The sequence below is a fragment of the Microtus oregoni genome, unplaced genomic scaffold (assembly GCF_018167655.1).
Source record: "Microtus oregoni isolate MIOR12 unplaced genomic scaffold, Mior012 000000F_ref0000247, whole genome shotgun sequence".
In the NCBI taxonomy this organism is placed as follows: Eukaryota; Metazoa; Chordata; class Mammalia; order Rodentia; family Cricetidae; genus Microtus; species Microtus oregoni.
Genome location: NW_024543059.1, coordinates 90595627 through 90606411, shown reverse-complemented (window position 1 = coordinate 90606411; position 10785 = coordinate 90595627). Strand labels below are relative to the sequence as shown.

The window sequence follows — 10785 nt, the reverse complement described above, 5'->3', positions numbered from 1 at the left end:
GTCGTGTTCCTGATTTTAGTGGAATGGCTTTGAGTTTCTCTTTGTTTAATTTGATATTAGCTGTCAGCTTGCTGTAAATAGCTTTTATTATATTTAGGAATGACCCTTGTATCCCTAATCTCTCCAAGACTTTTATCATAAAGGGATGTTGAATTTTGTCAAATGCTTTTTCAGCATCTAATGAAATGATCATATGGGAGCTCACCAAGGCCAGCTGGTCTGTGACTGAAAATGCAAGGGATAAAACCGGACTCTCTGAACATGGCGGACAATGAGGGCTGATGAGAAGCCAAGGACAATGGCACTGGGTCTTGATCCTACTTCATGTTCTGGCTTTGTGGGAGCCTAACCAGTTTCGATGTTCACCTTCCTAGACCTGGATGGAGGGGGAAGGATTTTCCACAGGGCAGGGAACCCTGACTGCTCTTGGGACTGGAGAGGGAGGAGGAGAAAAGTGGGGGGAGGGTGAGAGGGGCTGGGGAGGGGGAGGGAAATGGGAGTCTGGGAGGAGGCAGAAATTTTTTTTCTTTTCAATTGTGTGCTGGTGGGAATGCAAACTTGTGCAACCACTTTGGAAATCAGTGTGGTGATTTCTCAGGAAATTCAGGATCAACCTACCCCTGGACCCAGCAATGCTACTCTTGGGAATATACCCAAGAGATGCCCGGTCATATGAAGAGGGCATTTGTTCAAATATGTTCATAGCAGCATTATTTGTAATTGCCAGAACCTGGAAACAACCTAGATATCCTTCAATAGAAGAATGGATGAAGAAAGTATGGAATATATACACATTAGAGTACTACTCAGTGGTAAAAAACAATGACTTCTCGAATTTTGCATGCAAATGGATGGAAATGGAAAACACTCTCCTGAGTGAGGTAACCCAGACCCAAAAAGATGAACATGGTATGTACTCACTCATAATTGGCTTCTAGCCACAAATAAAGGTCAGTGAATTTATAATATGATATCCTAAAGAAGCTAAATAAGAAGGTGAACCCAAAGAAAAACATATAGCCTTAATCCTGGTTATGGGAAGTAGACAAGATAGCCTGGCAAAAAACTGGGAACTTGGGGGTGGAGTGGGAGGGGCGTAAGGGGAGATGGGGAGAGTAAGTGAGAAGGGGAGGATGGGGGGAACTTGGGGAAAAGGGATGATTGGGATAAAGGAAGGTGGGATAGGGGAGCAGGGAAGCACATATCTTAATTAAGGGAGCCATCTTAGGTTTGGCAAGAGACTTGGACCTAGAGGGGCACCCAGGTGCCCAGGGCGATGTCCCGAGTTATTTCCTGGGGCAGCTGAGGATAGGGAACCTGAAATGACCCGATCCTATAGCCATACTGATGAATATCTTGCATATCACCATAGAACCTTCATCTGGCGATGGATGGAGATAGAGACAGAGACCCACACTGGAGCACCGGACTGAGCTCCCAAGGTCCCAATGAGGAGCAGAAGGAGGGAGAACATGAGCAAAGAATTCAGGACCAAAAGGGGTGTACCCACCCACTGAGACAGTGGGGCTGATCTATTGGGAGCTCACCAAGGCCAGCTGGTCTGTGACTGAAAATGCAAGGGATAAAACCGGACTCTCTGAACATGGTGGACAATGAGGGCTGCTGAGAAGCCAAGGACAATGGCACTGGGTCTTGATCCTACTTCATGTTCTGGCTTTGTGGGAGCCTAGCCAGTTTGGATGTTCACCTTCCTAGACCAGGATGGAGGGGGAGGACTTTGGACTTTTCACAAGGCAGGGAACCCTGACTTTCCCCCAGATGTTTAAGACTACTCTTATAATTAACTGATCTTGTAAAATTTGACTGCTGTTATTGAAAGAGAATGGGTCACAAGAGTAATCACTGGTGCTTCTATATGAAAATGCTTGCTTACTCAAGATATCTTAGGCATCTACAGATATGATTGTATTATCATTGATGCTGCTGTTTTTAGTAACATTTGTAGATGTTTCCCAAAGTAAGACTATATTGAATTGACAGTTGACTAAAAGTCTTAGGACTTTCCCCATGAAGGGCTAACTCAGTTATTTTAGGATTTTATTCCTATGAACAAAATAAGCTCAGCTTTCACTGTGTTCTCCTCTTTTTGAGGGTGATAGAAAATTCTAACATGAACTGGACTTAATGCCTATGGCTTTTTATGACAACACTGAGCAAAAACAAATCAAGGTTAATTAAGAGAGGAAGAGGGAGTAACCAGTCTGATTTTAGGGTTTGAACTGAATCGGATCAGGCTCTTTGCAGCTCTTTACTTGGAACTGGAGTTGCCATCTAGAGAGAAGAAACTTCTGGTTTCCTGGAGAAAGCATTGTACAAATTCAGTAACCTGTCAGAATGGTCATTTACATTTTTTTTTCTTGTTTTGTTTTTATTTATTCTGTTGAATAGTCCAGTTAGGCAGTAGAAGACATTCACCTTTGAATTTAGAATTACCATTCCAAGTATGTTTCTGGTCTTGATTACCCCACCATTTTTACCTGTATCACCTAAATCAATTTTAACCAGAGCTCCACGGGATAGACATTATCATTTTTAAAGACATTATCATTTTCGAGGAAATTGAGAACGTTTCAGCCTCACAAAGATACTTAATGATATCTCAAAGATATGGGTTTGAGTGTTTTTAACTCTGAAGTTTTAAAGTGGCAGATGGATTATTTAATGTAATGACAAACAGTGCAAGCAGGCAATACTTCTGAGAACCATGGAATCCAGATGGAGGGGAAAATGATGGAAGAGGGAGAGAGCTAATTGCCTAGGCCATTTCCTATGTCTGTGGTGCCGCATCTTATGACTTGGTCACTTCATTTTGTCTCTTAAGCAGAGAAAATGAGGAAAAGAAAATGTAAGTAACTCAACAGGCCTCAAATCATGCGCTGGCACTGGACAAGTTTTTTTCAGTTTGTTTAAAGCATGGTGTGGTTCCGGCATTAAAACATGTAGTTAACCTCAGACATTTCGCAAAGCCTGCTATCTCAAAAGCCTGTTTTAGCAGCACGTAGGGAGAAGATATGATATGCTATGTTATGCTTCTAAGCTTGAGTGCATGGCTCAGGGATTTTCTGTAGATTTTTTTTTTGTTATGACTCAGAAACATCAGAACAGAATGTGTCTTTGAAACTGCATTTTCCCCTTTCCAATTAGTTATTTCATGAAAATTCACATATATCACAGGCCAAATATGTTCCTTGACTGTTTTTAGTAATTCAAGATACAAATTAAGAAAAAATGCTGTAATGTTTTAGCTAGAATATTAAGAAAGGAAAACCTTTATGTGAGTTAGTTTTGGAAAAGTTAATAAAAATGTGTCATGGCCTGCCTTCAAGTTTTTTATGTATACTAGTTATAGTCATGTATTTTAGAGAGACAAAGTTTTGAGTTCTGTGTATGTGTTTATTCTTCACTTCATTTTTCATGCATATCAATAATTTGTATTTGTGATGGATTAAAGTTCTGTAGTTGCAACTGTTGTAGTATCATTTCTATGTGTGTGGATTTTAAAATTTTTCTTTAAATATTTATAGGAAAAGAGAAGGGATATCTGTTATTTGTGGTTGGATGGCAGAAGATGAATATTTTACCAGCAAGTTATAGGACCTTTTAGAAACTTAGGCAACAGGTATGTGTTTATTATTCAGTACCTTCATGAAAAAAATAGATTTTTCAACTACCGAGGTTATACTGGTGAACATAATTTAAAATAAAACCTGAGAAAAGTAAAAGAGATTAAATAAATATTCATGAAAATGCCCTCTTCAGGAAATAGGGTCATTTGAACAGTCTATTCCATTAAAAATCGCTTTATTTCACTTAAATTGGTTACCTCGCAGGGAAATCGAGACCAAAGACATGAATTTGAAATCTCTCTACTGCATTAAACAGATGGAATGTATCATTAAAAAAATCTATAACTGATAAGTTATTTTAACCAGTAAAGTCAGGGAGGCATCAAATACACATTTAAATGATATTTTAACGTTGTATAAAAATTAGTCTTTATAATTGCATACAAATACTGATAAACTGAAAATTATACTTTTATAGCATTATTGATGATGTAAAGAAGTTGCCTAAAGGTAATGTACTAACTGTTATATTATAACGGTCAATTCAGAGTAAATGGCAATCAGGACACCATAAAATTGTTAGCAGTTTTTGATTTTTATTTATGAAAATCATTATAAATTAAACCAAAAGATTCTGTCATATGTTAATACACTTGAAACTTTACCCTTTTAAATTGACTATTGATGCCCTACAGTGCTAATCTAAAACCATTTTGCTATTTTCACTTTAAATCATTTATAACTAGGTAGCGTCTCAGACTTCTGCTTATCATAACTTTATACTGTGCTCCTGTCTCTCCATTTTACTCTCTCTGCCTCTTTAACTGATACTTTTAAGTTTTATCCATTATCTCAAATAATTTGGGAATCATTAAAAGAATTCTGGAAAAGATAGGAGGACAAAAGAGATCGTTCTAGTTCAGTAGCTGCAACATCTACTGAGAGCTGCGAACGCCAGCTCCTTCATGAATCAACCACATCATAATCCCTGGTCAAGTTACATGCATAACAGAACCTGAGCAGGCCATTGGTGTGACCCAATTACACCATAAAATCTGCAGGTACCAGATACCTTTGTATGTCTCACTAGGCCCATGTTCTTGCTCTCTTTGAGCAGGGAGTGTGTTGGAGTGTGTTGGAACTGCTCCAGGCTATCTTGTTCATCTTGTATAAGAGAATGTCCTCTTTACAGACCGAGGGTAGTAGGCTTTTGAGTAAAGAACATGCGGTGTGACAGCCTTCCCTACAGCTAGAAATGCCGACAGGATTGAATTAGTCGATATCTCAGAGTCTCATCTGGCAGTCCTGCTCCACTTCCAGAATCTGCCTCAAACAATCCAATGTAGACAAGGGTAGAATGTGGTGAGTGGCAGGGTACTAGAAGTTCTGGTTGGAACATAGGCTACAAATTCTATTAAGAAAGAAGCTGGGCCACTTCACTTCTGCCACTAGGTGTAATCACTTGGAGTTTTTACTCATGTTAAGAATTTAACAGTTCAACATGGAGACTGAGGTGTAATTATATTTGTTTGGCAAGTATAGATTTTAGTCTCTATAAGAAATATGTGATAGTGGCTAGGTAAATATCTCAGTGGATAAAGAACTTGCTGCCTGAGCACGAAGAGCTGAGTTTATGTCCCCATACTCACATAAGTGCTGGTTGGGAATGTTATCTCACCTGTAATCTTAGCACGCCATAGTTCAAACAATGGGCTTCCCGAGCGAGTCATATTAGTTGAACTAGATAGTTCTGGATTCAATGGAGATTCCATGATTCTATATAGGAGGTGGAAAACAATCAATAAAGGCACTCTGGGATCCATATGAGCATGCATATACATATATGTGTAACCACAGGCATGTGTGCCTATGCACATACAAGCACATATACACACATGCATGTACACCATTGAAACAAACAAAAGAGAAAGTAAAAAGAAATACATTCAAAAACTTAATAATGTTAATTGAAGTTTATTTTACAAAACAAAAACACTTGTCTCAAAAAATAGAAAAAAATAAGAGCGATCTACTAGGAGGTGAGAAAACAAAGGAGTAGACCAGCTGCAGCTTACACATACCCGACACATACTTCTCCCTGACTGGTGTGTCTCTCTTCTCCTTCTTGCAGTTTCCAGACTGTGTCTAGGGCTCAACATTTTCCTGTCTTTAAGCCTTCTTTGTTCTTAGACGACTGGATTCAGTTTTACAGGGATTGAGGTGTATGAACGGCATTAGACTATTGTTTTATGCTGTCATTTCAATTAAAAGCTGGATCTGGAGTTGGGGTATGGTTTCCCCTCCTCTAGACCCAAGCATGTTTGTTTAAAATGTTTTCTACAAAAGTCTGTATCATGCCAGACGAGCTCCCTGCTATATGGCAGATTAAGGAGAGCAGAACAAAACAAAAGGACAGACTATTCCCAATGAGGACTACTACTATTCATTTTATGCGCTTTTGGTTTTGTTCTAACTCTCTAAAATGTTTGCTAAAGTATAAATCTTACCTTAAGATCTGTAAGCATTTTGGGTAAGGTTACAAATCTGAAAAATGTGGATCCTTTTCCATTTGAGCTGCAGTGCTTACACTTACATCAGTGGTAAATGGTGAACAAACATTTTGATTTTGTTAAACTTATTTAATAGACTTCGTAGTTATTATTATTATTTATTACTGCTGTGGACTAATGATCATGTTGTAATCTTTTCATATTGTGAAATTATAAATTAGGAAATGAAGAAGATAGATATGTGAAAAGCTACTATTTGTCAGTCAATTAAAAATATAATTTAGGAATAGATGGCCACCCCAGCAGCGTCCAGTCTGTCCGAACAGGTGTGGCGCTTCAGTACATCTGTGGTCAGGCCCTTTGCCAAGCTAGTGAGCCCCCTGCTTGGATATATGACATAGAAGGTTGCCCTTTATTCTGCTGCTCTAAACAGGATAAGCTAGATTAAGTGGAAAAGGAGTTTTTGCTGCTGGGACAACTCCTGAAGGATCCCAAGGTATTTCTTGCTGTTCTGAATCCCTGCATTAAGTGCTCTACCAAAAAATAAAAAGTCTGAAGGGCATCATAAGGAAGGAAAGGTTTTCTCCACTGATTGCCAACCTGATGAATTTACTTGTTGAACTAAGCAACACACAGGGAGTCATCTCTACCTTTCCCACCACTATGAGTATTTAGCATAAAAATATGCCTTGCATGGTGACCACAGCATCTCCTGTAGATAAAGCTGTTCTCTCTAAGTTAAAGACAATGCTGAAGAACCTCATGAGTCAAAGCTAAGTATCAAAATGGGAGGTTAAGATCAATTCGTCAATTGTGGATAGCATGGTTGCTCAAATTGGGGAGAAATACATTGAAATGCCTGCAAAGACTGAGATTCAGAAGTTCATCCATGTCCTGGAGGAGATGCTCTGAAAGCCTCCATCACCTTTGAAAGTTTCTATACTTGGAACAACAATAAAATGTTTCCTAAACAGACAAAAATAATAAATAAATAAAATGTAAAAATAAGTTATAAGGGAGATATATGATTTAGCTGGATAATGTTACTTTTGTAAGCCATGGGTTATTCAATGGAAGCCCCAGTGCCAGTTGGGGGTACCTCCATATTAGTTGTTAGTCAAGGAGACCCCAGAGTACCCCTACAAGCAAACTGCCTTTTTCCATTTTTACTAGTTGGCTACCACAACTAGATGAAAGAAAAAAAATCCTATTGTTGAAGACACCATACACTTTGGTTGCTAGTTGTAGAGAAATCAAGCTGGACCTAAGCTGGAACTTCCTCTTTGCCACCTAGCTTTCATAGTGCCGGATGTTGCTACGCAGGCTGCTGGGGGAGAAAAGGCATCAACCTTCACCAACTAGCTATAAGTATGATTGTTTTAGCTTGGATTTATATCACTGTGAATGGACACCATGGCTAGGGCAACTCTGTTAAGGAAAACATTTAATTGGGGTGGCTTATAGTTCAGAAGTTCAGTCCATTATTATTAGGGTGGGGAGCATGGTAGCTCAGGCAGATGTGGTGTTGGAGAAGTAGTTGAGAGTCCTACATCTTTCAGGCAACAGGAAACCAACTGTGACACTGGGAGATACACTGAGCATATACGAGATCTTAAAGTATATTAGGGGGCTGCTTGTTTGTTCCTGGCTACCCAGACCACAAAATAACCACACAGAAACTATATTATTTAAATCACTGCTTGGCCAATCACATAAATGCATTGCTAGCTAGCTCTTTTTATCTTTAGTTAACCCATTTCTATTAAATATATTTTACCACAAGGCTCATGGCCTACCTGCAAGGTTCCAGCTGACAGCTAACATCTTTCCCCTCTAGTGACTCCATGACTTCTCCTTGACTCTGCCTTCTTTCTCCCAGCATTCAGTTCAGTCTTTCCAACCTAGCTCTATTCTGCCCTATCACAGGCCCCAAACAGCTTCTTTATTCATTAACTAATAAAAGCAACACATATACAGAAGGACTTCTCACATCATTAAAGTACACCCCTATAGTGACATACTTCCTCCAACTAGGCCATACCTACTCCAACAAAGTCTCTAATAGTACCACTCCCTATAAACTTTATGGGAATCAATTACATTCATATTATCACATTGATGAACTACAGTACCAACCTACTAGGCAAGATATGTGTACTAGTACCATAGTAGTATACCTCTATCGGGGTAACCAACCACTTTATAATTGAATGGGACTTGTTTCCCAGCATGAACTTTATAAATAAATCTCATCCTGCATAACAGCTTCTGACTAAATAGGGCACTGACCCTGAGGGAAGGGATCTTACTGCTTCTATTTAAATATATTAATATGGTGCTGTAAGCAGAAACTGCTCATTCATTTGCCAGTTGCTCAGACCCAAATAATTATATAGAAACTATATGAATTACAACACTGCCTGGCCAATGGCTTAGGCATATTTATAGCTAGCTCTTATATCTTAAAGTAACCCATTTCTATTAATCTGTGTATCTTCACGAGGCTGTGGTTTACTGGAAAGGTTCTGGGCATCTTTCTCCTTTGGTAGCTACATGGCATCTCTTTGACTTGGCCTACTCTCTCTAGACATCTCTGTTTGGATTTCTCACCTGACTTTACTCTGCTAAGTCATTGACCAAAATAGCTTTATTCTTCAACCAGTAAAGCAACACATATACAGAAGGACAGCCACATCATGGTTCCTTCAAATTACCTATGTTAATATACACAGACAAGTGTTACTCAGCCTTAGGCAGAGGAGTTTCTCTCTTTAATAAATGGCATTTTTGTTAAAGGCACTGCAAATAGGAATGAGTTGAGTGCTCAGTCCTAACACAGGACTAAAATATCCTAAAATATCTACCTCATTTGCTGGAGATAATCTTGAAGAAGGTGCTCTAGAAAGAACAGGAAGGCTGGAAGGTAAGGAAAAGGGCATGATATGCTGTTTTCTGGCCAGGACACACTCATTACAACCATGAACTCACAACAACTTCTGTTGACAACACTGGGTCTGCAAAAGACTGGGTCTATCAAAAGTCAAGCATGGGTTGGGGAGAGGGATACATTTGTTGTGAATGGATTTTGGGAGACAGGCAGTAATTGCCTTCCAAGTTTTTATCCGCTAGTAAGCCATAGTGAATGAAACTAGACAATTGCCAACATAAAGACATACTAGAAATATTAACTTATTACATTTATTTCTTTTTAAATGGAATTATTTGATTATAATTTTGAAATTAATTTTGCTAACTTGATTTCTCCTAAAAAACTAAGAGAAAGAAAGTTTCCCCCTTCTGAGTTTCTATTGGCAATAATAAGTATTCCTTTCTTGACCTGATGTTATTGTGTCTTAGACGATGGAGTGCTACAGTTTTCCTATAGTAGGTATAGAGACAGTGGTTACACTGCTTCTCACTCATAGCTTTACACAGTGACTAAAGTGGTGGGAACACAGTTTCCTTGGATTTCTGGAACTCAAATATGATAGTGATTTAATTTTTCCTAGAACAGAGCTATTATTGTTCCTGGAAACAATTATTTATTGAAAGTACGTTTCTTTTCTTTAGAGAAAATTATCAAGTTATATCTAGAGTGCTGTAAAGCTTAAAGAAATCTGACCTTGAGGGATTCCTTGATTGTACTGTTTATTAACTTGCATGCAGCACTTCACGTGAGGGCGAGAATGACTAAAATATTTCCTAAGTTATGTGCTTTTCTCAGAACACACTGAACATTCTTAAGATGAATATTTCAAAGCTGTGTGTTTCTAGAGATTTTTAGCCTGTGTGGAGCCGTGTGCTTCAAGCTGCCTATTTTCTTCATCGATGACTGTTTGGAGATAGAAAACTTTTGCATGCGTTACTATTTTGTTTCCAGCTTTTAGTCAGGACTGAAGATAGGGAATTCATTAATTTTTGAAAATTCAAAAGAAAAAAATAGATTATATTATGAATACTTCAGAGAAATAACTTGAGCTGTCATTGGAAATACAGCAGAGTTTAGGCCAGGCAGGAAACTGACAGGAAGCCGTGCAATACTAAGGAGAGGAAAACAGTGTGGACTAGGGAGAGAACATGTCCAGGTTATAGGAGGGAGGTGCGGTGTAAACCCAGTGGAATAAGGCCGCCAGAATGTGTGATAGATGTGTAGGATCTGATTTTTAGCATGCCAGTTGTCAATGTATCAGCATGTTTATGAAGTTAGGGGGATGGGTCTTAATGGTCAGAGTCAGTCTGCAGGCCAGGAATTTGCTCCTCCTATAGAGAGAAATTTCAACAATATGTTTCAACCATGATCAGTTGCTTCTCTAAGGAATTGTTCCATTTAGACAGTATTAAACAGTATGTGTCAATTCTTGCCCCATTTTCTGCCTGCTTTATCCTTAAAGAGAAAAACAATGACTATGATCCCTTTTCTGTATAAAAATACAATGCATTTGGAGACTGGAGCACCCACAGAGAACCTATTAATCTCCTAGTGAAATGGTAGCAAAATGTTCTTATTATATTGCTCACATACAGTTTCCTCAGGACTTTAGCTAAGAGGATTTAATAAGACCCTGTTTAAGACGGGAGGAAAGAGCTGTATCTTCTCACAGTGGGGTTTCTTTAAATCACTAAAATAACTCCTGTTCAATCTGAAAGCTCTTGATATGCTTAAATATGCATAATTAGCCCTAATACGC

General features: G+C 38.6%; 1 pseudogene; it reads left to right on the top strand.

The window, feature by feature from the left end:
* Positions 1-6387: 6387 nt before the first annotated feature.
* On the top strand, positions 6388-7009 carry LOC121432954 (annotated as a pseudogene).
* The last annotated feature ends 3776 nt before the right edge of the window (positions 7010-10785 follow it).